The following is a 27,460-nucleotide window of genomic DNA, read 5'->3' on the forward strand; positions in this document are numbered from 1 at the left end:
CTTTTATTTGGCTAAACCAAAATTCATGAGTGAAGGAGAAATGAATGTATTTTTAGACATAAAAACAAATTTCTCACCACAGTGAATTCAATTTTACTGGAATAACCAATGAAGAATTGTGCCAGGAAGGCAGAAAATTATCAGATAAAGAAACTTAATTCAAGAAGGGGCATAAAACAAAAAGTTGCTGGATATACAGGACTTTGAATTTTTTTCACACATTAATAGATGTGCATCTGAGTTACAAGCAATTAAGAAATAGAAAAATAACACACAAAAGTGCAGTAAATAGCATATGCATAGGCTGTGACTCCCAATTGAAACCGCTGGCAAAGTTAAGGTTACTTGAAGAATAACATATATTAATGTACAAACACAGTACAGGAAAACAAAAATGTGACTCTGAGACTATTACAAGAGTCCTGTCCTTCCAGACTCAGTAAGATCAAAAAAATTACATAGATTAATTTTTCTCAAGCTCATTTTCTCATGAACAAATTAGGGAGCATTCCAGATGCTTAGTTTTGCTCAGCAATCTACACATTTCGTTCTACAAGGTCTGAGGTGAGTTGTTTCCCTGGTGCCCTTTGCTAACTTTATGAATTGTTTTCCTTGGTGGAGGAGACCACAGGTCTTACAAACACAATGCCTCATTCCAGCTGCTACATCCCCTGCAGTGAAGAACACGCTTTATCTTCCTGATCAGCAGGATAAATATGAATAGGACAAAACACATTGTATGAACAGTTGTGCCAGATAATAATGCATTGCCAAAATGCTATACTTGAAAGACCTGTCTTGAATTTCTTTGTGTTAGCTTTAGGTATTTAATGTTACATGCTCCATGCCAAAATTAAAAATTCATCTGGCAAAAGAATTACTCAATAAAAACACTGAAAATATGAATAAAAATGAAAATACTCACTAAAAATTATACAAACAGAAAAGATCCCTCTGTTTTTTCAGCAGTAGCATGATGTGAAGAGGCTAGATTTCTTTCAACAACTTCCTCCCTTGTGAACACATTGTATTGTCTGAGCAAAATTGAACGTTACCTGTAAATAACTATTAATCTCTGATTTACTAGTCCATTGCTTATACTTTTTAACTAACAGAGATGTGTGGAAATACACACAGCAAACATGAATTTTAGTTCTTGAACAAATTGTGATTTGGTTTATTGGGGTACTCAGAATTCTTTTTCAATTAATTTTTAATTTAATATAAGTGATTAATTGATTTTTTATATCATTTTCATTTGTAGATGGCACTGCATTTAGTTCTTGCTCATCATCCCCTGCTAGTATTTTCTATGCAGTTTTCTTTGATTTGAATAAATTCCTGTAGGAAGGAAGGGGAGGTTCAGAAGACTTAGGAAACTAAAAAATATTAAAATATAAAACATCCTAAGAAATAAAGACTCAGTGAGCTCTTTGAGGAAACAGTGTTGTGTCTAATCCAAACATCCCATGAAATTATGGATAACAAAGGATGGATTCCCCATAAAGAAAAGTGAGGCAACAAAATGACCCCAAAGAATGTAATATGCCATTTATCTAGTTTGGAAGTTTAGATGGTTTCCAATCTTGATTCTCACACAAAAAGTCATGAAGGCAAGAGAAGTGCAGTGTTTAACAATTTTAGTGGTGAATTAATCTCTCACAGCCAGAATCAGTGAAGGCAATCTGTTTATGCTTACTATATATTAAACACCTTCTCATGTGGGAGGGGGTAAGCCAGAAGTGAATACAACTTCTGCTGAAGACAATAGTGAGGATGCCCAGTGAGGCTCAGAGTGCTCCCAAAAGAGGCCTCTGAAAAGTGGAGTGTCTTATTTTTAATTATTAGTGCTATAATAAAATACATTAACCACAGGACCTTAAGAGATAAAGGATTTATTTGGCTCATAATTCCAGGTTGAAAGTCAATTACTGTGAGGAAATTAAAGCCAGGGGACCTTAGTCTACATCACATACAAGGTCAAGAGCAGACAGAATGAACACATATATGCTACATTCAACTTACTTTTATTGGGAACCAGCTGACCCTGCCCCCTGATGATGGACAGGATGCTCATGACCATTTCTTCTCTACTTCATGACTTACCTGGCTGTTCAACCTTTACCTGGCTGCCAAGGGACTCGGTTACCTATGCCCAAGTTTCCCTTTTAAAGCAAGCCCACCAAGTGCACCTCTCTCTTGCTCTTGCTCTTTCACTCTTGTTCTCTCTTGCTCTTGATCGTTCTCCCTCTCTCTTTCTCCTTCTCTCTCTTTTGCTCTTTCTATCTTTCTTTCTCTCTCTATTTCTCCCTTGCTCTCTTTCTTCTCTCTCCCCTGCTTTTGGTTGGCCACCAGCTACCCTTCTTTCTCTCCCCTCGATCAATAAACTCCACGTGGGTGCTCAGTCTTGTGTTTTTGTTTCATAGGCAATAATTATAGCAAAAGAACAACAACTTTATCTTGTGTAGTTCAGATACCTCTTGCACAGGAAATGGTGCTAAAACCACCATTTGTAATAAAATAAAGCATAGGTCTTCCAACCATAATCAAGATGACACACAGAGACATGGATGTAGGAAAATCGTATGCAAACCACTTAATAATTATAACTAATCTTCATATACTTTTTGATGGAAAGTGGTTCTGAGGAGAATCCTAACACTAATCCATGACACAGTAGAAATTTCAAGCAGAGGAGACCCAGTGGCAACCAGCAAATGGTAGGGTAGAAGTAACTTTTGAAGGTCAAGGGCAACAAGCTGCAAGCTGTGGAGGACACAAGGCATTTGAGGATTAGTACCATTCAGGAAAGGCTTTGTGCAAAATTTACAGCATTGTCACTCCGTGCCTTCACTTCAAATTTCAACAAGGGAAGTTTGAGAGAAATTATATAAAAGGAGACAACACTTCCCATGTCTGCTCCCATGCAAAAGACTCTCAGAATATAGTTAAGCTTAGACTCACATGGACATTTAAACTCAATTCATAGTTAGGAGTGCTAAAGACTCTGAGCACCCATCCCAGTTGTGTATTCTGTTGGTGATGATGAACATGGAAGAAGCACAGGACTTGTCAAGACTCACCAATTAGTGATGTGACTGTACAATTTTCTTTTAGATGATAAAGAATTGTTTTCTCCACTGAAAACTGTTGAAGAGAGAAAAGAAGCAGAAAATAGTCAGACACATTAAAGAATTTCACCTAATGTCTCTGCATACCTAGATGCCATTTGCATGAAGGAATCATTGTTACATCTTTCAGAGTTGGATGGAATGTAGTTCAAACTTTGGATCAATGGATTTACTCTATAAAGACAGTGAAACGAGGAGGCAAACACTTATAGAATTTCTGTTTTGTGTGTTTTTTTTTTTCTGTCCTCAGTATAACCATCTGGCAGCTATCCTGTGGCAATTACTGTAAAATAGAGTGGCTCTTATCACAACAGTCATTGATGCACACAATAGATATTTAGAAGAAAGAGAATCTCCAATCACAGGCAACACAGATGTCAGAAATGTAAAGTGGACAGACAGAGACTTATTTCTTTATTCAGCTAAATTTCGCAAGACAAACAACATATTTGGTTGAAGCAGCTTCTGAGCGCCTGATTAGCGTGAGAGACATATTTTCTGCACCTCCAGGGTCCTCCTGCTTGGGGCTGCACAATATTTTACATCCTGTGTGTTGGAGGAGCAGAGCAGTACCCTGGCCTCTACAATTCCATTCTGATACCACACTCTAAATGTGACAACTAAAAGAATCAGCAGACACTGCCCTGACTCATGATGAAAGCCTGGTGAGTGTTTAAGAATGTCCACACTCAGTAAGTGTGGAATATGTATGGTCGTCTGCATGTCAGTTACTACATTTCTTTAAACTTTGATTATTATATTCTTTACATCCCAATTAGTTTTCCCTCACTCCTATGCCTCTAATCCTTCCTCCTCCAGCTCCCCTGTGTACTCCCATCCACTCCTCCTCAGTTTTTATTCAGAAAAGGACAGGCATCCCATGGGTATCAGCCAAACATGGCATATCAAATTGCAGTAAGACTAGGCACCTCCTCTCATATTAAGGCTAGACAAGGTGACCCAGTAAGTGGAATAGGGTCCCAGAAGCCTATAAAAAGGGTCAGAAGACAGCCCCTGTCTCACTATTAGAAGTCCTACAATAGGACGAAGCTATACAACTCTAACCCATATGCAGAGGACCTAGATCAGTTCCATGCAGGCACTCTGGTTGTAGGTTCAGTCACTGTGAACACCTATGAGCCAAGCTTAGTTGATTCTGTGTGTTTTCTTGTTGTGCTCTTGACACCTCTGCCTATTAACATTTTGAAAGAAAACCCTGCAATAAAAACAGTGAATGCATCATTATTATACCATAAGCTTTTCTTTCTTGTTATTCTAAGAAATCTCATGTTAACATCATAAAACAAAACAATGTATAACTTTAAAAGTCCAACATCATTTTAAAATACCAAACGCTTTTAAATGATTCTTTTAAAAATATTTTAAATCTCCTAAATGTTTACTTTTGTACAATATCTAAAATTTTAATACTTTACCAGTCACCTCCTACTGAGCCATAGTGTAGAAACCAGGACAAAATGGTCTGACAAATCAATTAAGCAGGGTTTATATGTATTCACAGAGACTGAAGAGGCGAGCAGAGACTGCATAAGTCCTCACAGGTCCTCTTCTTATTTGTTACGGCTGTTAGATTGTTGTTTTGGTGGAACTCCTAACAGTGGGAGTGGGTGTGTCTCTGACTCATATCTGCTCTCCGTAATCTTCTATTGGGTTGTCCAGCCTCAAGATGAGGAATTTTGCCTTGTCTCATTGTACCTTGTTTTTTCATGTTTGGCTGTTTTTTCTTGTATGCCTGCTCTATTTTGAAAGAAAATGGAAGGGGAGTGGACCAGAAGAAGAGGAGAGGTGGGAGATCTATAAGGAGTGGAAGGAAGAAACAATGGTTGGGATGTAGTGTATGAGAGAAGAATCTATTTTCAGTAAAAAGAAACAATATCTTCTTACTACCAAAGATAAGAAACAGAAAAAGAAAAACACATTTTAAGCAAAATCAACGTCTAGCAGAATATCCAATCTTACAGCTGGCATGTATGATGTTTTTTTATGGCTCCAAATGACTTTGGTAGATTTCTCTTACATGTTCCAAAAGCTCATCCTCACACCACACAACACTGAACAGATCTCCAGTAGGCAAGATTTCCTCTTCAAATAAGGCTGCACCTTCACAAATGGCCCTTGGCCCTTCTTCATGGAATACACCTTTAACTTCTCTCCATGAGCTCTTCATTTCTGGGATTTCCAGAGCAACTGAGGCTATACCTTCGCCAATGACCTATGGCTTTTGTTCCACCAAAACCAGTATCATGTGGGGAGCACTTACATATTACCATGCTTGGCTGCCAGAATGATTTGCACTCTAGGACCACTGTGGGTTACAGCTTCTGTGTACTCACCCAGAGAAATAGTTCTCAGAAGATCCCAACTGACAAGCATTTCACAGAATTCTAATCCAAACATCAGGTGAATGACCTTGGTAGATTTTTTTTTTTTTTTTTTTTTTTTTTTTTTTTTCTTCCCTCTGAAACTTCACAAGCCCAGCACCCAGCATCCTTTATCTTCATTTCTTTCAACATTCTTATCTTCTAAGATATCATAGGACAGCCTGTCCTGTTATGGGCACTCAATAACTTTTCCAGCTAAATGCTCCAATGGCTTCAATAATCCACCCAGGCCCATAAGAACAACACCCCATAACCCTTGTACATATCATTGCAAAATGTCCATTAACAGGCCCACAGATCAATCTAATGATGGAGGCAAATCATTAACTAAGGTCCTTAGCAATGTTCTTAGCAAGTATGTCTAGGTTTCTGTGAACTTGACAAAAAATTAAGACAGAAATTAAATCTTCTAGGGCTTATCACTGGGTAATGAACTCTTCCCACACAGTTATCATTTTCTTTCCTTTTCAACTGCTGGTGATATCAAGAGTTCCTAAAAAAATCACCTAAAATTCCTACATTAAAATCCAACAAATGACCAGGGAATATATAAGATGAACTGTAATTTTAGATGCATTTTAAGTATTGTGTCAGCATAGTTGAGTATATCATGGATCACTGTGTATCTGAATTGAGAAGTCAATTTCTACATAATACAGATAATACAATGGTAAATAGCAGAAGGAAGAAGATAATAGTTCCATGGAACACTGTCATGACACAACAACAAAGGCATATTATAATGAGCTGAACTAACTCTCATTAAGCTGATACAAAATTGTGTCACCAGACAAAATCATTGTTATAGTCAAAAAACTCAGGCTTAAATTAGACAATCACCATTCACTCCAGTGACAAGGCTTAAAGCTTATTTAATAAATTTCCAATGAAATATTTATAAGAGGATACAAATTCTAATTAACCGAGAGACATTTTACAAAGGGAAACTAATAACTAGTCTTCTCACCCACACGTTTCCTTTCACTGTTTAAAAAGCAATCATATGGAGCACATTTCTATTTGGAAAAATATAATAGATGTTTGGTAATACTACAACTGACATAATCTAATGAGGAAAATGAGCCATGGCCTTCTCCTTTTATTAGAATAATTTGTAATAGTATTTGAGGCCTCTTCATGTCAGATTTAAAAATACTTAACACCAGTCTTGAAGACACATTGCATGAAAAATAAAAACTAGAGTTTCGAAACATCATTGGGAGGATATTATATAGCTTTTGATCACAAATCACTGATTAAGTATGACCAATTCAAACCAAATATTATGATAGCATAATACATATAGTGAATAATAGTATACTATAATAAGTATTAGTATCATTGTATTAAAAATAAGTGTTATTATAGTAATATACTAATATTAATACTGCACTGTTTATCAATGGATAATAAACTAAATTCAAGACAGAAAGCATTTAACTATGAAAGGAAAGTACTTCCTGCTTAATAGAGTTGTTCTCTATTTTTAAACTCCTATGGAATGTTTTGTACACGAAATCAGAGTAGAGCAAATTCTATGCCTCCTATAACTGGGAAGTCGGCATTTCTTTTCCTGATATTTTGTCTTCTCCTGTCACTGGGAAACTGGGCCATGCTTCTGTATTCAGGCTGCTTATGTCTTGGCCTTGCCATAAGTGACCCCACTGAGCCAAACAATATACTCATGTGCTGCCTCCCCAGTAATATCCTGACTGACTACCTACCATCAGTCATGTAGCCTTTGCCCTTACAACTCTGGCCTCATGAATTTCATGTTTCCTGTCTTTCCTGTCAAGTGAACCTGACAAAAACATCTTGATTTAAAGAATTTTACTCTGTGAAGTACTTATTATAAAGAGTGATATGTATTTCTACAATTAGGGTTGCACATGATGAAATTTCAGAGGGGGTGATATTGCTAAGCATTCTGAAAGAGACTAACAGAGTTGTTATCCTCTCCTTATGCTGCTGTGATAACAACCATGGCCCAAAGCAACTTGCAGAGGGTTGGGGTTATTTCATGTTATTTCTTATAGTCCATCATTAAGGAAGTTTGAGCAAAAACACAAGGCAGGACCCTGGAGATAGGACCTGAAGCAGGGGCATGGAGGAAGGTACTCATTAGCTTGCTCATCTGGTTTATATTTTTTTAAATTTAACTTAGAAACAATCTTATTTTATATATAAATCCCAGTTCACTCTCCCTCTCCCTCCCATTCTCCCGTGCCCTCTACCAACCCCCATTCCCCATCCCTCTTTTGGAGGATTTCCATGGGAAATCATCAAAGTCTGTCACATCTTTAGGCGCAGGGCCTAGCCCTCCCCCATATGTCTAGGCTGAGAGAAAATCCCTCTATTGATAATACTAGTAGAGTATTCCCAAAGAGGAAGAGCGAATAATTAGGGTTCATAAAGACAAATATTACACATGAAAGACTAATATCAAACTATGTTTTTAAAAATGAATTTCTGGTTTTAGACAGAGCATTTGCAATGGAGGAAGCAAGCACAAATTTTAAGGTCTATAAGGTTTTCAGTGTACTATGGAATGATGTTGGTGATTTGAACTCCTGATGAAGTTAAAACCATGTGAAAAGAGTCAGTATATATTCACAAGCTAGATGTAAGATTTATAATTAGGGCTCACATAATTTTATGCAAATACATTAATCATTTGCAAAAAATTGGCAAGCTAAGAAGTTTCAGAATAAATAATTAATCTATTTTCTTTCAGCCTAAAAGTTTATATTATTTCCATTATCCCATGGATTTCAAATAAAACTACCTTCATAATACCACAACAGCAGTCACAAGCCAGATTTCTAATTTCCTCAGGTCTATAAAATCTTAACTCTTGGAAAGATGGTCAAAAATTAAAATTTCAGATATTCAAATGTTTTTGCAGACTATTTTGCTAAGAACCCAGCAATGTTTGATGAATGTAAATCTAGGTACAAGCTATAAAGCCAAAGAAAAATGACTCACTGTGTTTGGGATCCATGCAGAGAACACGTACATCAGACAATATTTCACAAAGGGAAAATATAAACAACCTTGGAGCATAAATAGTAACTCTTCAATGGAAAAAGGTGAATTTTGGCAATCATAGAAATATATCTCACAATAAAAGCGTAAAAATAATAACTTTAGATTCTCAATAGGCCCATTCTCTCATTCTGTATTCAACAGAAAGAGATGCAAATCAAAGCATATTTGATGATTGGGGAAGATAGCCCAAGTTTATATCTGCTGGCCCAAGTCATCTCTGCAGCATCACAATGTGTGAATTTGACTGCTGAGAAAGCACATTATGATGGGTATTTAAGCAGGAGATTTGATGTTGTTGTTATCATCAGAAGAAAAGATTATAAAGTAAACAGGAAATGAGAGTGCACAGGGAAAATATCTAAGAATAAACTATATGTGCAACACATAATAAATTTTATCGTAATATAGCCATCTGTACTATACTTCTGTTTTACTCTGCAAGCTTTGGTGAGAAAAAAGAATAGTTCTAAGAATTGATCCAAGTTTGAACACTTGTTAGACCTGGAAGTATAGGCTTGTTAACTCAAATAAAAATTTCTCAATATGTTATCATTCATAATTAAAATAATATATAATAAACATATCTTGATATAATTAATAATATTTAATAAATAATAATTCTATAACTCTAAGCTTCCAATTTATTTATTGAGATAAATCTTAACTTGTGTTGTAAAGGAAATTAGATCAGATCAACCAAATGGTTTACTGTGTGATACCTGGTGATAGCATTGATATTAAGTAGCAGTGTCAATAATGCTATGATAGTACATTTGAAATGGAATAGTAGACATCCTGCCAGAGTTCAGAAGACCATGTGTCATATAGATAGAATTTTGAAATGTTCACATAACCATTTAGGTACCAAATAAAATGGAGGAAACTTCATCAGTGAAAATGGAAATTCCATATATTTGTGTTCTCATCTATCATCACCCATTCATAACATATGGCCCAAAGGGACAGTGAAATAACTACACATAAGATGAGTCTTTCCTACTCATGACCATCATAGAGCTCATGCTTGCTACTAATGAGCAAATTAAAATATTTTAATATATATATATATGTATATATATATTTATGTATGTATATGTACTATATAAAACAGACACATTTGTGTTCAAATGCACTTGGGTTAGCAAATAGAATAGAGTTCAAAGTAGTTGGTTTTTGCAAATGTTCTCTAATGATGTATCACTCTGAAGTAACATTTTGCATTATCTTTGATGTGTATTTTTCACCTAAGGATCCAATTCAAAATCAATCAACTCAGAGCATGGGAAAGAGATCAAGAACAGTGTCAAAACCTTGTAGAATAGTTGAATAAGATAATAAACATGCCAAATATTTTTAAGATTAACGTTTTCCAATGCATTGTCTACCTTAATAATAAAGAATTAAGTATTAAACACAGAATTTAGAACTGAACCCCCTTTTCAATCTTTAAGTAAAGTTTTAATATTCAGGGCATACTTTGTAGAGATGTTGTGTTTGTAAAACCTCTACTGAAAATAGGCTTAACTTTTCCTATGAACTGGTAGAAAATGCATTGATTTAAACTTATTTTTAATAACAAAAGTACTCTATCAGATTTAAAAGTAGTCTCAGAACTAAGAAGACACTTGAAACAGGCAATATATTTCTAGGAAAATGTTTATATTGTAAATCACTACAAAATTATAACTTCAGTTTTTGCCAGATTTCTTTTTTTTCCCCACTGAGAAATTTTTGATACATCATTTTCATAACATAAATAAGTATATGGGTTCAGATTCCACCTTTCATTCTTTCATTATGATGTATACACATTTGAAGTAGAGAAAAACATATTGATAATCCCCAAAAGAATTTTTCATGGGTAAGAGATAAAAAAAATACAAATATAGAAAAAAATTACAGTGTTCATTGTATTTATCATCTGTGAATTGATGATCCATTACATAAGAATACAGAGATATCAGTCCTATAAAACTTGCAATATAGCCTAGGGACTATTTAACCTTTAGCACAAATCTATTTTCTCATGGGAAATTAAAACATTTTATTCCATTTTATTGTAATTCTGTTTTGTTCCTCATTTTCCAGTCCTCTACCCACTGAGATTTTTTTCTTTTGTTAAATGTAAAATGGGAGAGAATAAAGAATATAATTACACAGCAAAACAAACTAGAGAAAAATGGAGAATCAATTCTGTAAGTAGCTTTATTTTAATATAAATGAAGCTTAAGTCCATACCAACAAAAGATTTTCCAAAAATTAGAAATAGATTGATTTTATTTTCTTTTTGATGAGTTCCACCAGATAAGCTATAGAGCAAATAATAACAAATAGACAAGATGAAAAATAAACAAAAGCAGCAGTAATTTTTATCCTGGCATTTTCTCTTTTCATTGCTGTAGATCTTCTTATTTCAATCACTGGCAGCATTTAAAGAGAAGAAAACTGAAAGTTCTATGTTATTTTGAAAAAAAAATGACAAAGGAGAGACTTGGCAAGTCTCATGTCATGAATAATCTGATATCAACAACAAAATTTAAGACTGCGTTGTTATACTTGGTGTAGATTGTTAAATAATTTTGTAAATAGATTTGCACATTGTTGACAGGCAACATGTTTTTTCATTCTGACAGGCTAATGCTTCATATTGTACATTTATACAATGTCAGTGAGAAATACAAAGAGTATGGCGTTAGAGGTAGGCTAGGAAATGTGCTAAGGACATTATGTCATCATTTTTTTTTTCCAAATGCCATGATGATTTCTGTGTTATAGAAAAATATGTGAACACCATTTGACTGTTAAGTGGATCCTTCTTGCCAGGTGACCAGTGGTTATTATTTTATTCTGGAATAAGAGAAGGGATCATGACCATTAATGGCAGGCATAAGTCATCACACATATAAGTTTATCACATGATTGCATTCCTATAATTATTTAAAGGCAAACTAGTTCTACATAACAGTGGGCAGAGTTTGTCCACAGTTAAAATAATTGCTATACTTTTCATAAAATGTTTTTCATATGTTAAAATATTTTAAAGTGTGCTAATTAATTACACTTACAATGTAGGTTTGTAAAAAAATGTAAAAAATTGGCAATTATCTTTTTAATTAAGATAGTTCAGGAAGGGGGCCCAGACCACTGTTCTCTCAAGTCCCTACATCCTGACTCCTCCCTACTACTTCCTCGAATCCTCCTTGTCTCCTAATCCCATGTGGAAATTCTTAGATGAATAGAAATGAGTTAATAATTAAGACAGAGCCAGCCAATAAGAAACTAGTAACTGTCCTACAGCTTTATATATAAAAAATTTGTTCAGGATGAAGTCATTCAAGTAAACTGTGTGTGAATTAAATTTATTTCATATTCTTCATATTCAATTGTACAGTATGTATTCATAAAAGTCAAAGTGAATGATACTTTCTACATGTTAAAATATTATAATATCTAAATTTAAACTAATTGTAACAAATAAGTCTTCCTAATCTCCTACTTCTATGATAATACAAGCCATGTCAATACAAGCCATGTCAGAGCTCATCCTGGAATCAAACTGATTTCTCCTTTTCTTAATAGCCATTGGCAACCAGTAGCCCTAATCGTGGGTTAGGGCTCTATTTTCCCCTACCATACTGGCATGCCTATGACAGTCTTTGATTAATTTTCAAACTCATCTTTCTCAGTATTCTTATATTTTAAACACCCACAGACAACCCCACTAATTTCAGAGCAACCCATGGCTTTGCCAATTCAACTTTCTAAATAATTCCAAATCATCCTTCATAAGAAAATGACAAGGTCTAGCACAGCTATGCCATTTTGTTGGTGCCAATTTCTACTCTAGTTTGGCTACCACTTTTTTTTTATGAACACCATAACAAAAATAAACTCAGGAAGGACAAGATAAAAGAAATTTTGAATTTATTTTACAATTTTGAATCACAGATGTTTAGATGTTATGCTTTGCCTGAAAATCTAGGCAATCTAATATTATTTAATGGTCAGTGATGAACTATGCCAAAAAAATATATATCTTCCATTGGATACTGTACTGTTTGCCTTTAATTCCAGTGTTCAGGAAACAGAGGAAAATGGATTTTTGAATCTCAGGCCATCTTGGTTTGCAGATGTGTACAGCCCACCCAAAGTTTCAAAGTAACCTGGTTCAAAAAAAAAATTTTAAATAATTTATTTATTTTCTTATTTTATATATTTATCCCAGTTCCCTACCCCTCCTTTTCTCTTCTTCCCTCCATACCCCCATCCACGCTCCCATCTCATTCCCCCACACACTCCACAGAGAGGGTGGTGTCTTCCAAGAGGGGTCAACAATATCTGTCAAGTCATTAGAAGTAGGGACTAGGCTCTCTCTCTCTCTCGCTTGCCTCTAGATTAAGGGAGTATCCCCCCATGGGGAATGTGCTCCAAAAATCCTTTTGTGCACCAGGGATACATCCTGGTTCCACTGTCAGAGGTCCCTTAGACTGCCCAGGCCTTCTAACTGAGACCCATGTTAATGGGGTCTGAATAGGTTTAATGTTGGAATCCCAGCTATCAGTCTGGGTGCCCATTAGCTCCTCTTTGTTCAGTGAGCTATTTCTGAGGGTTTCTGTAGCCTGGCCTTGTCCTCTCTTTCTGCATCTGGATTCCAGTTCGGCTCAGTGTTTAGCTGTGGATGTCTGCTTCTGTTTCCATCAGCTACCATATGAGGGCTCTATGATGGTGAATAAGTTAGTCATCAATCTCATTATCAGGGAAGAACATTTATGGTAGCCTTTTTACTGGTGCTCAAATTGTTAGTTGGGGTCAGACTTGTAGGTCTCTTGACATTTCTGTAGAGTCAGTTTTCTTTTCAAACCTATAATGGCCCCACCACATCCATGAAATAAAGACACCTGTTCAACTATGTTCATAGTAGCATTATTTGTAATAGCAAGAACTTGGAAGCAACCTAGATGCCCCTCAACTGAAAAATTCATAAAGATGATGTGGCACATCTACACAATGAAATCTACTCTGAGGGGCGGGGGGGGGGGAGGGGAGAGAGGAGGGGATGGAATCTTGAAATTCCAAGGCAAATGGATGGAACTTGACAAAACCATCCTGAACGAGATAACCCAGTCACAAAAAGAAGAACATGGTATGTACTCACTCATTTATGGATTTTAGACCTAGAGCAAAGGATCTCCAGCCTATAATTCACACCATTAGAGAAACTAGGATACAAGGATGAATCTAAGAGTCTCATACAAGTCCCTCACAGAAGGGGAAAGGAACAAGATCTTCTGAGCATATTGGCAGTGGGGGGGACAGTGAGTGGAGAGGGAGCTAGGAGAAAGTGAAGGGGAGGGGAGGAAAGCAAGTGGAACTAGAAGATTGAGTCAGGAGAGGAATAGATGAGAGAGAGAAAGAGAGAGAGAGAGAGATACCAAAAATGTTTTGAAAGCACTATTTTCTAACATTGCTCCATATAATTCAATAGGTAAAATTCCAGACTTTCACTTTAACCTAGTAATACATTATTGAATACCTACATCTTATGTTTACCTTAATCACATCATATCATTGAATAATTGAAGTAATATACATAAAATCTCAATTTTGAAGGTACCTCTTTCATATTTTATCTCACAGCTCTCCATCAGGCACATAATTTTTATAACCTTGTGAGCCCCACAGGGTTGTTTCTGATACAGAGTGGGGTAATATAAGAAAATCATGTGTTATAGTAATGACTTGTGTTACTTAATAAAATATTAAAGTGTGAACTATAACAGGTTATATCATTGATTTCATCATTTATTATGAGGTAGGCTAAACATTGAATGTAGCTGGTATATGTTCATTGCATTTTAAAGTTCAAAGTATTTCTTTGTTATATTATGATACATAATCCAATTTGCAAACTATCCTGTGGATGATAGTTGAAGTCAGAAAACTTACTGAAGTGGTTTGTTTTCACTCTTTCTATATGGTGGTTCCATGTTAACTTAATGAAGGAATTCAGAATAAAAGATTAAGTAAAGGTTAACTGTATCATTGCAGGCATTTCCAAGAAGAGCTTAAGAACCATTCTTCATACCACACTAACTCATTATCTATGATACATATCACATTTTTAAGACAAAATTTTCAATAATGAACAATATATAAGTGTGTAAAATCTTCACATTCATTCTGTTTTATACATGATTTCATTAGTTTTTCTTATTGATATGCATAACATATTCAAATTGCAGTTCCACAAAAGATCTATTAATGACACACATGAATAAAATGAAAGTACAATAAACCATCTCAACAATATTATCAATTTTCTGAATTTTTTTTCCAGTTGATCTTATATTAATTGTTTCTTTTCTGCATGCATTTTCTTTATTTAATAAGATCTGTGAAATGGGGATGAATGGGATGGGAGGGGAGTTAGGACGCATGGGAGTTAGGGAGGGAGAGAAGAGAGGGAGTGGGAACTGGGGTTGATATAAAATATGAAAAATTATAATATTAATAAAAATAAATAAAATAAAAAATATCTCCTAAAATTATAATTTCAAAGATGGATTAATATATGAGAAGTTGTTCCTTAGTCAATCAATTCCTTTTCAAAACAGCATGGTCATTATTTACATCAATCTGAATATAAATTCTTTTTTTCCTTCTCTATTCATTTTCTTAATTCATTAAGTTCTCAGGAAATGCCTAGGTAATAAATAGTAATTTCTTCTACTATATTTTCTTTAATGTTTCAAATTTGTTTTAGTTATATGCATGCACATTAACTGTGTAATCATATATTCAGATTTGTTGAATAGTATGACCTTTCAATTTTCCTTAAATATTCTTACCGTCTCAATCTTGGTTTATTATTTTCCTCAGAATAATCAAAACAGTAGTAGTATTTACATTTAAAAGAAATTTATAAACAAAGTCACAAATTTCATACTTCTTTAATTTCATTGTCAAAGGAAGGAGACTGGCAGAAATTATAATTGTGACAAGAATAAAAGGAAACCAGTGATTAACTCTTCCAAATGACTGCAATATTGGTTATTGGCTTTTCATTTTTTTCTCTTAATGGTCCAAAATAGAGTTGTATGGCTATCTGAAAGATTAATTTTTAAAATATTTATTTCCTTTTTCTTTTAAAAAGTGAATAAATAGTTCTTTGTCATCAATATATTTTATCTTATACATTCAGACAACAGTAAACTAGTATACCCTTTAGGTTAATTTGTATTCTATTTTTATATACCTAATATAGAGGTTTTTCATTATTGTCTGTTTCTTGGCTTGTAAAATATGATTAAGGTGTTCTAACAAAATAAGATTAAGTTTAGTTAAGAGAACTCTTTTTGAAATTCTATCATATTAGCAATTGTACCTCAATAAAGTGTAGCTAATTGATATTAAAATTATACATTTTACAATTACAGTAACGCACTTCTGCATTATGGCTTACTCTTAAAACATTATTAGCTCTCTTTCTAGAGTAGTTTTGTATAGGATGATACCCAATAGCATGATTAACTCTCTTAACTTTACAGATATTTTTGAGGAATGAGATCATATTTAAACCAATGTGCACAGTAGACAAACATGTAAGCACATGAAAGCAAACATCAGCAAAAGAAGCTTTGGAGTCAACCTGTCAAGCAAAGAAAATCTGCTACAGAAGCATGACTCATCCAATGGTCTCATACTTTTGTCTTTGGAAAATGTCTTACTTAAACACAATTTGAATGACCCTATAACTTAGTGTATTTATGCAAAATGACACAAGGGAATTGGAAAAAATAATCTCCCCTATTCACAATTTATTTCTTCCAGTACCTCCTGAATAAGTTTTATTTTGGGGTCAATAAAGATATAATATGCAATGTTAATTACATTTATCATTGAATAAAGCAGACTAAGTATCTGCCCTTGTGTGCTAGCATTATAAGGCAAAAGAATAAAATAATCAAATGAATTGATAAGTCTACAGACTACAGAAGTCTCTCAAAAATGACTATTTAAGAAGATATCCTACTGACATATCTTTGTAAATACCACACCAAATAGTTTTTCGGCCATTATAACATGAATCAACAATGATAGGAAAATGTTTATACATCTGTGATTCTATTGGTCATGCTCCATTAACCTTAGCAATTTGTCTTAAATTATATATTATAAGAATATGAGATAAAGAAGAAAAACTTTAAAGAATAAAACTTTTGGCAGTTCTGGCCTTAAAGCCTTGCATAAAATGTTCTGTTTTGTTGAGTATTCACAATAGAAAGGTTCTGGACCTGCCTGAATATAAACTTTCTACGTGGATTTTCATCTTAATAAACCATTTATTTTCATGTAGTGTGCACATTATGATATAGAAGCTGTTTACACTTTTATTCTTATGCCACTAAATAGCAAATGGATCTGTCAGTCATCCTGTTGGTAAAGATGCTTGTGTGAAGCTGCAGTTGAGGTCCTCTCTATTAGTCAAGGGGAAAGAATCCTCTAGAGTGAAATTATCCCCATCCCCACTGATAAACAGAATAGACAAAGGTGATTTTTCAAGCAAATGGTGCAGGTGGGACCTTTAGAGAATAATAGTCCACAAAACACAGTAAATGTAGGACGAAACAAAATTACTCAGTGAACTCAGTAGAAGGCCAATTTAGTGTTCATGCACCACCAATAAAATAAGCCTACTTAATAATAATTACTGTAGTGTGAGTATCTAGAACTTCAGAACAAAGATTGAACTTAGAACAGAGTTACATCTGAATACAAGATAAATAGCATGCTTCTATACCTGGTTAGGTTTTTAGTTCATTCCATAATAATGGTTTTGTAGCATGTTTAAATTCATATGGGACACATTTCTAAAAAAATTAAATTTCAATTATAAAATAAAGGTTGATATTTTAACCAAAATCCTGTAATGTTGTTTATGCAAGAGTGAAAAATTTTTTGCATACCTAACTTGAAATTATTCTAATTCTATGCTGAGATGATTTGTGTACAGAACTCTTAGAAATAAAAATGTGCAAGGACTGAACACAGTCCACATACCTACAAAGTAAAACATTAAATGTAGAAGTCTCTACATGTAAGGTATACTGTCTATGTGAGATGTGTGTGATTTACGAATTTGAGTTTTCTTAAGTGTGTATTGTAAAGTATATATGTGAAATGTGTTTATGACATGATTATGACACATGTGTGTACATGGATACATGGTGTGTATAAGATATCTCCTAGATGCCTTTAGTAACATGTGTATATAAAAAGTCTGTTGAATTGTATGAGAACTATGGACTGTCTTTGTAATATAGTCAGGTGTGAGTGGTTGTTAACTACTAATCATAAAACCAATGTAGCAACACTAAAACTTTTATTATGAATGAAATAATTATTAAGATTATAGAAACAGAAAACAGAAGTAAAAATTATTAATTATCATATCAATTTATGATCAGTTTAAAACTATCAGATAAAAACAGAGTGATGATATCACTATATGTCTCTGTTTTGTTAACTGAAAGGGCATAGACATTTACTCAGAAGAGGATAAACAGAAAGGAGAAAAGAAGTAAAGAAGTACATTATTTTATAGCAACCAATCAAATGCATTAATTTGTGAAGTTGTTTTCATACCTTGCAATCCTCTCATACATGATACATTCTTGCGTCCTTGTTCCCACTTTGATGCAGACTGGGGGGAATTTGGTGATGCTTTTTATTTGTTTTACTTTCATTCAGTCTGACTGGAGGTTGATTAGTTGAAACTTAGGAAAATCTTACAGCAAATCTAAACTGAGATTACTCATGGAAAAAAGTAAAGGTTTGGTTATAAGTAGGTGGAAGGAAAGCTCCAGTGTTAAGGGAAAGGTTTATATTATAAGTAGTTTAATTCTAGATAGGTAAGAGATATGATAGGAGCAAAAGCCATCAACTGCTCTAAATGTATTTGCAACCAATGATAACTTTCAGGGAATCAGAATTCTAGTAAACTACATAACAAAGCAAGGGCTTAATTTCATGCTGACACAGGGAGAAATGGTACAATGGTACACTGGAGTGCTTCTTCTGCAAACGTTTTCTTTTAAATTCATCAATCTGGCTAAGGCTTTTATTTAAAGCACTCTAACTGAGAGTCCTGCAAGGAGCAGTTGTAAATCCTGAGGCTGCTGCTTTGTGAGTATACTCAGTGGCTCTTCATCTACTTGGAGGCAAGAAGGTAAAGTTGTTCATTTATTTACTCATTTACTCATTCATACTGCTAAAAAAAAAAAAAAAAAAAAAAAAAAAAAAAAGATTAGCCAAGAGCTGGTCAATCTGCTTGGTCAAGCACACACCACACTATGAAATAAAGCTGCTTAACTGACAGATTAAAAACAAACAAACAAACAAAAACAATTTGAGGTAACTTTTCCCTGGCAATCCATATTTTCGAGGCTTACTCTTCCTGAGAAATTTTAGCACTGACACTTGGAGATGGTACATAAAGTCAACAAACTAGGCAATGAGGGAACAGAGGAGAAAAAGACACAGGGAGAGAAAGGATAAGAGAAGAATGGGGAGATGAGAGGGAAGAGGGGAGAAGAAAGGAACACAGAATAGAAAGAAGAGGAATGACTTCATGAAAAATACAGAACTGAAAATCCCTCAAGAAAAGGGTCCTGGACATTCTTCTTTATGATCATCTGCATTGTTTGTACTTAGAATGAAGCACTATTTATTACCACAGGCATTTGGTAACATTTAGTAAAGATCAGCACTTTCATTTTCTTCTAGAAATCATAAGTACATGAAAAAAAAAAACAAATGTGAAAGAAATCATAATTAAAACTATTTCCATGGAAATAAAGTTTAGGAGAAAAAAGCACATCTATGTCATTGTGAGGTTTTTGATGCAGAAAAGTATCCAGTGTGTTTTGAAGATTTAAAAACTGAAAAAAAAATCTCATTAAAGCAAGCATATCTGGAACAGAGTTGAACGGTAATGTGACAGATGAGGAAATATACCTATAATGTTCTACAATTATAGTTTCTGAACGTTTTCTTGTGTTCAAGAAACTATCTTCTGTAGTATTTCTGCATCAGTATCAACAGTATACTTTAAAATATGCATTGACCATTTCCGATATCATTTAAATATCACCCAATTGCCACATTTCTATCCATTTACAAATACTACAAGTAAGTATATGTTCACTATTATAGTTATTAAGACAGTTTTCTTTATAATAATGTGATGCCATTAAATATAAATGAAAACAGGGTGTGTATCAGATACCTTCCAAAGGTCTTGAATCCATTGTGACTTTCAGCTACACATGTAAAATCTTTACATTATCTCTAAATATCATTGATAATCTTTTACAAGTTTTTCTTGGGAGTCTTAGAAATGTATTCAGATTTCCTTTGAGAATGTGAATCACGAGTTTGAAATGATAGATATGTTAGCAGTACCTGCACTTACCAAGCCTTTACAGATTGTATACCAACAAAGGTTGGGGACAGCCATAAGGCTTAGCATGGTGGCTATATTTCCATCTCTAAGTTTTGAATATATTCTTGCATTAAAAGTTAGAATTAGTGAACCTGTAGCAGATATAAAAAGTTGGGCCATCTGTTTTATTTTCCTATTAAAAAAATACCAAAAACCACAACCTCCCCAAAAGGATTTGTTAGATAGAGGTGATTTTAGTGATTTGATTTAATCAAATGCCTTAATGGGAGGATTAACATGTATATCATACCTAAATATGAATGTTACCACTGAATCTTAATCCTCAACTGTAAAATTCCATTAAAATATTTTAGTGGCAGCAATAATAGCAGTTCTCAAGTATGCTATTAAATGCCTTTCATCATTTCAATTGTGAAGTTTTAAAAGGAAAATGTATTTCTTGTATTCATAGATCTATTATCTAGTGGTCATAAAATTTCCAATTATAGCATCATTGATCTGAGCTTTGCTCCAAATACAATGTTTTCAAGGCAAATTAAATGTGTAGACATCTATTTAGAATTGTTACAGATTGAGTAACTGGGTCACCATTTCATAGTATCCTAAGAGTAAATCAAGTTTTAATTCCAAATGGAAGAGGTATATTTTTTTTCACCCAATTTCTGTTTCAGTACAATTTACATAGAGCCTTTAATGCCTTATTATAAAAAACCAGCTAGATTCTCAAAGATGTGGATATATTTAATTGCACTTGGTTGATAATGTTATCTTGACAATCCTAAATTTAGTGATAGGAAAACAGATTATTGAAGTGCCATGTAGGCTTTCTTTACCTCCCCCAACTCCCGCCCCCTATTTGTAGTGTGAAAGGCTGTAGTATTCAATTCATGAAGAAAACTATGGTCTCAAAGAAATGCATTTTATTGATTATAGCAGAGAAGGAGGGGCAGTTTCAATTGGTTCATACTGCTTAGTCTGGACACATATGAGACTTTGCTGAGTGGGGAAAAAGTGATTGTGAGGTAATGCCATTATAAATAACTGCTTAAATAATCTTGGCACTGTGAAATTCTGTAAAAGCAGAATGCTATGTGAATACAAGAGCATGGTGATAGCAGCCCCCAAGGTAATTGAGGGGTTTCAATTGGACAGGGTATTTATGCACTATGCTTTAAATTCAAAGTGTAGAATGCACCAGTTAAAATGCAGATCAAAAAAGATCTTACATTTTATTAGCTTTTATTATCTTTAGTTAATGCATAACTAGAGGGTGATATAATTTCCCATCCAAAGCAGTAACACACTTATAAGTGGGTGTTTATGACAAGTCACACACAGTTTTTAAATATATTTGTAAACTAATTATTTAAATCTGGGTTGATCTATGTACATATAAAAGAGAACAATTTCACAATTAATTTAATGGCAAACATTAATATGTACAGTTTATAGAGTCCAAGACTTATTCTTAAATGTTTTTGGAAAGACCCATAATATATGTGGAGGAGATGATAAAATCTATCTTACATTATATAATTAACCACTTATTTATTTCATAGTGGAATGTATATTTCTTTTCCATGTTCAATATGCCATTCCATAAGTATGAGTGCAAAACAGCTTTTAAATTATTACATCCCAAAGTGGTGATCTTTCTGAAGTATGACTTAGTAATGAAACAATTAAAATAATTTAAAAAAATTGAAAGTTAGAGATTCTAAAACACATAACCTGTCAGATCTCCAACTATCACAAGTGAAAGGTTTTCTTTCAAGAAAAGATAAAGGTTTGGAATCTAAAATAAGAATACCTAAAATATCCTTTACACTGAATTTGTCATATTATATTTTTCAAATAATTCTTTTTTATATTTTGTTTTTTGTTTGTCAAGACAGTGTTTCTCTGTATTGCTTTGGAGCCTGTCCTGGAACTAGTTCTGTAGACTCGAACTCATAGAGATCAACCTGTCTCTGCCTCCCAAGTGCTGGGATTAAAGGCATGCACCATCAATACCTGTCTTCAAATAATTCTTATTTAAAATATTTTCATTTAAAATGAAAGCCTCTACCTTCTCTCACCTTACTAAAATACATGTAGCAGATAAGATAAATTGAAATATAGAAGATTGTATGTTTTAAATAGAAATATAAACCTTATTAAAATGATTATTCTGAAAGGGCATAGTTGTTCAGTGCTAGCAAAAAAAAAAAAAATAAGCTATAGAATGAGGAAGGTACAAAAAGTTCCTGAGTGCTAAGTGCCTAACTCTGAACCTTGGTTTCCTAGCATATGTAAAACTATTGGACAAAGTATGTTATTCTCATCAGCTGCATATGCATGATGAAATAGTTAATGATACCATGAGACACAAAGCATTGCATAATACTCAACAAAAAGAAAATTCTTAAAACAAGGGCAAATATCAGCAACTAATAAAGATGAGGAACAGATATAAATGTGCTTGGTGTAGGTCATGATAAAACATTTTATTTGAAAATATTACACTAAAACACTTACATGCATTTAGAGTGTAAAATAGATGCCAGTGTATCTGCTTTCTACCTGTTTTGCTTAGTAGTTGTTAAGATCAGTGATTAGACCATATCTTTTGATTATTCTGGTAATGGTTGGAAGCATCCAAATTGATCAAGGAAGCTATTAAATGGATGCAATGAAATCTGATTACAGATTTCCTAATGAAAGATTATAAAAGTTGTGAAATAACAAAGTGAGTCCCAGTCCTGGTGGCTTACACCTCTTCAGTCGGGAAATATAGATTAGAATGAGTTTATAAATCTTGAAGGACAATGTGTAGTAATTAAAGCATTAAACATTTAAGAAACACTTTTAGTGATTTGTACTTTAAAATTAGCATCTGGATTATACTGGTTCATATCCTACTTTTCAAAAAGTGACTTTGCCACTATAAAACACAAACTTTAGGGGAATGGGGAAACACACTCACTGGTTGTTACAGAAATCGATTTTATGTAAACAAGCAAGAAATCACATTTTTTCTCTCCTTTTTAATAAATAATTTACCTGTCACTATAAAAAAGATCAAGTATTTTTCTAGGTAAATGAAAATTTAACTGGTAAATCTTAAATAATCCTGAACAGAATTCAGAATTCCATGTTGAAATTTATGTATAAAAACTTCTGATATATCTTAAAAGTAAATAATATTAATTTTTCCAAAAGAACACTTTTCCCCCACAGGTCAGTGATGGCCGGCTCATTTAATTACAGCACTTGGGAAGCAGACACAGGTAGATCTCTGTGAGTTCGAAATGAACCTGGTCTACAGAGTGAGTTTCAGGACAGGCTCCAAAGCTACACAAAGAAACCTCTTGGAAAACAAACAAACAAATGAAGAATACTTCTTTTGTAAAGCAAACTGGGCCCAAAGTAGAGTTTTTAATGTATATATATATATATATATACATATATATATATATATCTATCTATCTATCTATCTATATATATATATATATATATATCTTGGAACACCTCATTGTCAGCAAGGGGAATTACATTTTGGTATTTTGGTAAAAGGCATCCAATATATTCCAAAATAAATTAGGCTACTGTCATTGCCCTTGGCTTCTCCCCAGAACTTTGAGATGCTATTGATGAAGATATCATACCCTTATACAAGACCAACTGATGTTGATTTGGAAGCATCCCCCTAATTGCTCTTCCTATAATGACAGTAGGCAATGTGCCAAGGGAGAAAGTACATGATACCCCTACCAAGCTGTAACACCTGTTTGTAAATTATAAAGAAAAGTTATGATTCCAAAGACTCATTGCTTCCGTTCCTTTAATTTCAGCCCAACAGAACATGTTTTAAATAAAGAAAGCCTGGCTATACATAGCACCACTTACTTCATTATTGATAGGATGATGTAATAGGATACTAGTAGTGCCTGATGTCAACAGCATTTTCACAAATTGATACCTGTCTTTTGTAGGAATGGTCATAGTTAAAAATTTATGTCTTCTTTTTAACAGCTAGTACACACCTGTGCTTCACCATTCAGTAGATTTTAAGAGACATATGTTGTTCACTGTTATAATTCCAGCAGGTATATCACTTTGTTTGCATGGAAGGATATGAGACTGGTTTGTGGGTGGGACAAAAAAAAATAATTCAAATTTGATAGACATTGACACCAGTTTTTTTTTTTTTTGTTTGTTTGTTTTGGTTTTTTTTTTTGTTTTTTGTTTTTTGTTTTTTTTTTTTTTTTTTTTTTTTTTTTTTTGCCTAAATGCAATAAAATAGGTGGGTTTCTTTCACCAAAGCAACACGTTTGGTATATTAATTTGTTCTGCAATAGAATCCTAAAATTTTAAAATTTTATCATTGGATGGAAATAATTTTTTCCTTTAAAAATTATCTTTTAATGAACTCAATATGTCATACAATATCGGTCAAGCTTTCTCCCAATCAATTGCTAAGACTTGGTATGCAAACTTTAAGTGTAAATTTGTAATCTAAAAGCACAATTCATTTTTGGAATAACATCCCACTTAAAAAACTATAAAATGTCCCCCTGGAGTCAGTTCTGAACAGTCTTAATTTTGCTTAATTCAAAGAGGCTTAAACTGGAGACTTTGAGGAAAAACTAGAGGTGATTAATGGTAATGGCAGCCACCTCTTGTGGCCTGAGATGCACCTATTATCCTTTTCCTGTGGCTTTCCATTAATATTGTACTGGGTTCAACAAGACTCAGACTTGCTGGTAACAGGTTAACAGTCTCCTGCCGAGAAATAGCATCCATTCAGCTGTCAAGCCTGTAGCAGCAGGTTGCAAGTTAAGTTATTGCAATCTTTGCTAACATCTTTTTTCTTCCTATCAAGCTACACACACAGGCAAGAGATAGCCCTGAAAGAGAATGCTTTCTGTATAGAGAGAAGCCATCACCTGGGCACTCTCACGTGTCTAGTTACATAGCAACATCCAGAATTTCCTACCCATACCAGATCAAATGTAGAAGATGCGGGGATGGATTTCATGTGACACTGAAACTATTCTCAGACACATAAGGCTTTCATTTTTTTTTTGTATAATATTATTAATATACTGGGATTTGTATTTGTGTGGAAACTGAGATATATAATTATCATCTGATTGTTGACTGAAATATGAGGAAAAAATAAATACACTATGGTTTGGAAAAAGCTTTCTTGAGAATATATTATTTGAGTTGACAAGATCATTTCATTTATACACTTACAAAGAAATGAAATATTTCAACTTTGTCATCCCATTAACATAGAAACTATCTTATTATTGTTATCTAAATTCAAACCTCTGCTTTTCACAAGTGAGAAATAGAAGACTGTTCACATTAGTCATGTAATCCCATAGCTAATTGTGATCAAGCTGAAAGGCAAATTCCAATATGTCCATTTTAGTCCTGTGAATTTGTTTTCTGAATGCCCTTCAACTACCTCTATGGCACAACCACGATCATTTTTTTTTTTCAAACAGAGTTTGTTTTATAAATTGTGAGCTCTCCAAAACCTGAATCTATCTCTTGTTTTCACTTCTGAGATAATATAATCTGTTTCAGAAAGCAGGAACTTATCAGAAAATTAGTCATTGAGCCAAACCAAATTAAAATTTGGTCCCTGTGTTGCTTGCATCCTGACTATAAAGATATTTCCTCAGTTCCTTTTTCTTCCTCTATCAGAACTGAAGTATTAACTGTTTATAAATTCTTTGCATCTGAAACAAGGAAAAAAGTTCAGCAGCATGCTGAGTAAACAATCATTTGATAGAATACCAGCATAAATACTGTTAAATTAAATTACCTAAACTGCCTTAATCTTTCCACTCTCAGTCCCCAGACTATCTTTGAGAAAAGCTGTTTGAGTATAACAATGCTCATAATATGCTTGTTATTACCAGTGCTAAAAATCCTTACAAGTAATGAAAGCTCACAGTTGTTCTGTTTGCTAGGAAATAATAGCATGAATTGAATAGTTTATGTTTATGTAAATATAAACTGTCTATTTGTTATCACCAATTCTAATAAGAAAACAATCACAATAACTCCTTAAAGGGATTGGAAACCCTTAAAATACCTATGAAAGAATTCATTTTAACATAATGTTATAAAGAATATTTCTTTCTCTCCTCTTAAATGTAGATTCCATACCAAAAAATTATTTTACATAATCTTACATTTGCAACTACCTCACAAAAAATTTTAAAAAAGAGATAGAAATTGATGATAAGAATCCTAAAATTCCCCAAAATTAATAACCAAATTAATTTATTCTTTTCAAAATATGAATGTTTATTTCTGCAATGGTGCCACCAAATTACAGAAACACCTTAAAAAGCATATATTCCCTAAGGTAACAAGAATACCATGAACTTGTCAAAAATCAACTTTTCTGACAATTTGAAAATTAAGAAGATCTTTGAATCATCCAAAATTATTTATCCAAGGAAAAGATAGATAAAAATGAGTCATTCCTAGCTCATCCTATAATGTTAAGCTCTGTGTAGGTCCTAGAAATAGCTCTTTCTATTAATACTTCCCCTTTCATTGAGCACAACAAGCATTAGTGTACTAAGTTCGTGTCCATTTCCTGTGTTAGCACATGGGTTCCTGGAACCATACAGTGCTGAACTGGCCCTGTTGCTCTTCGCTGGCTCTGGGATAGCTGGTCCTCCCTCGTCATTGGATACCAGCCCCTGCACTCAGAATAGATGGCCTCATTCTTTGTCATAGGCCTGTGTCGCACCCGAGAAGCACACTGGAGCTAACTCTGTGGTTGAAGACACAGGACAATTGACTCTGAGGTCATGAGAGCAGGAGAGCTGACCCCACCCCAAATTCAACAGAGTAGGAAAAAGTTGTGTTTGCGTCCCATCTGGGCAGCATACTAGAGCCAACCCTGTTTTTGGGGATGCAATTGAACTAGTCACAAGGGTATGAGAGCAACAGACATTACCCTACCCCACCCCCATCGGTCATGCAGTTGCATGAGTAAATGAAAGATGCCCTTGCTACCTACCGCAGGCAAGAGATGGCATTGGATCACGAGTGAAAAAACTAACCATGCCCCTCATCAATGGCAGCCAACATGGAGAGTTGCCACCCTATCTGGGTGGCACACTAATGATGACCCTTTTGCAGGGGACACAGGAGAGCCAGCCCTGAGGGCATGAGAACAGGGATGCTAAACACTACAGGAATCAGGAGAGAGGACCCTGTACCATAGCTGGGCAAAAGAGATGTCCCTGGCAATATGAGTGAGAAAGACCTGGATCTGAGGACTTTGGATCTGAGGGCCAGGGAGCCAGAGAACTGATCCTGCTCCTTGCTGTAGGCTGCATTGGGCAAGCTAGCCAAGGCAGTTCTAGAGAGGTGTGGGAAAGTTTACAATGAGGAAT

The sequence above is a fragment of the Phodopus roborovskii genome, unplaced genomic scaffold, assembly GCF_943737965.1.
Source record: "Phodopus roborovskii unplaced genomic scaffold, PHOROB, whole genome shotgun sequence".
In the NCBI taxonomy this organism is placed as follows: domain Eukaryota; kingdom Metazoa; phylum Chordata; class Mammalia; order Rodentia; family Cricetidae; genus Phodopus; species Phodopus roborovskii.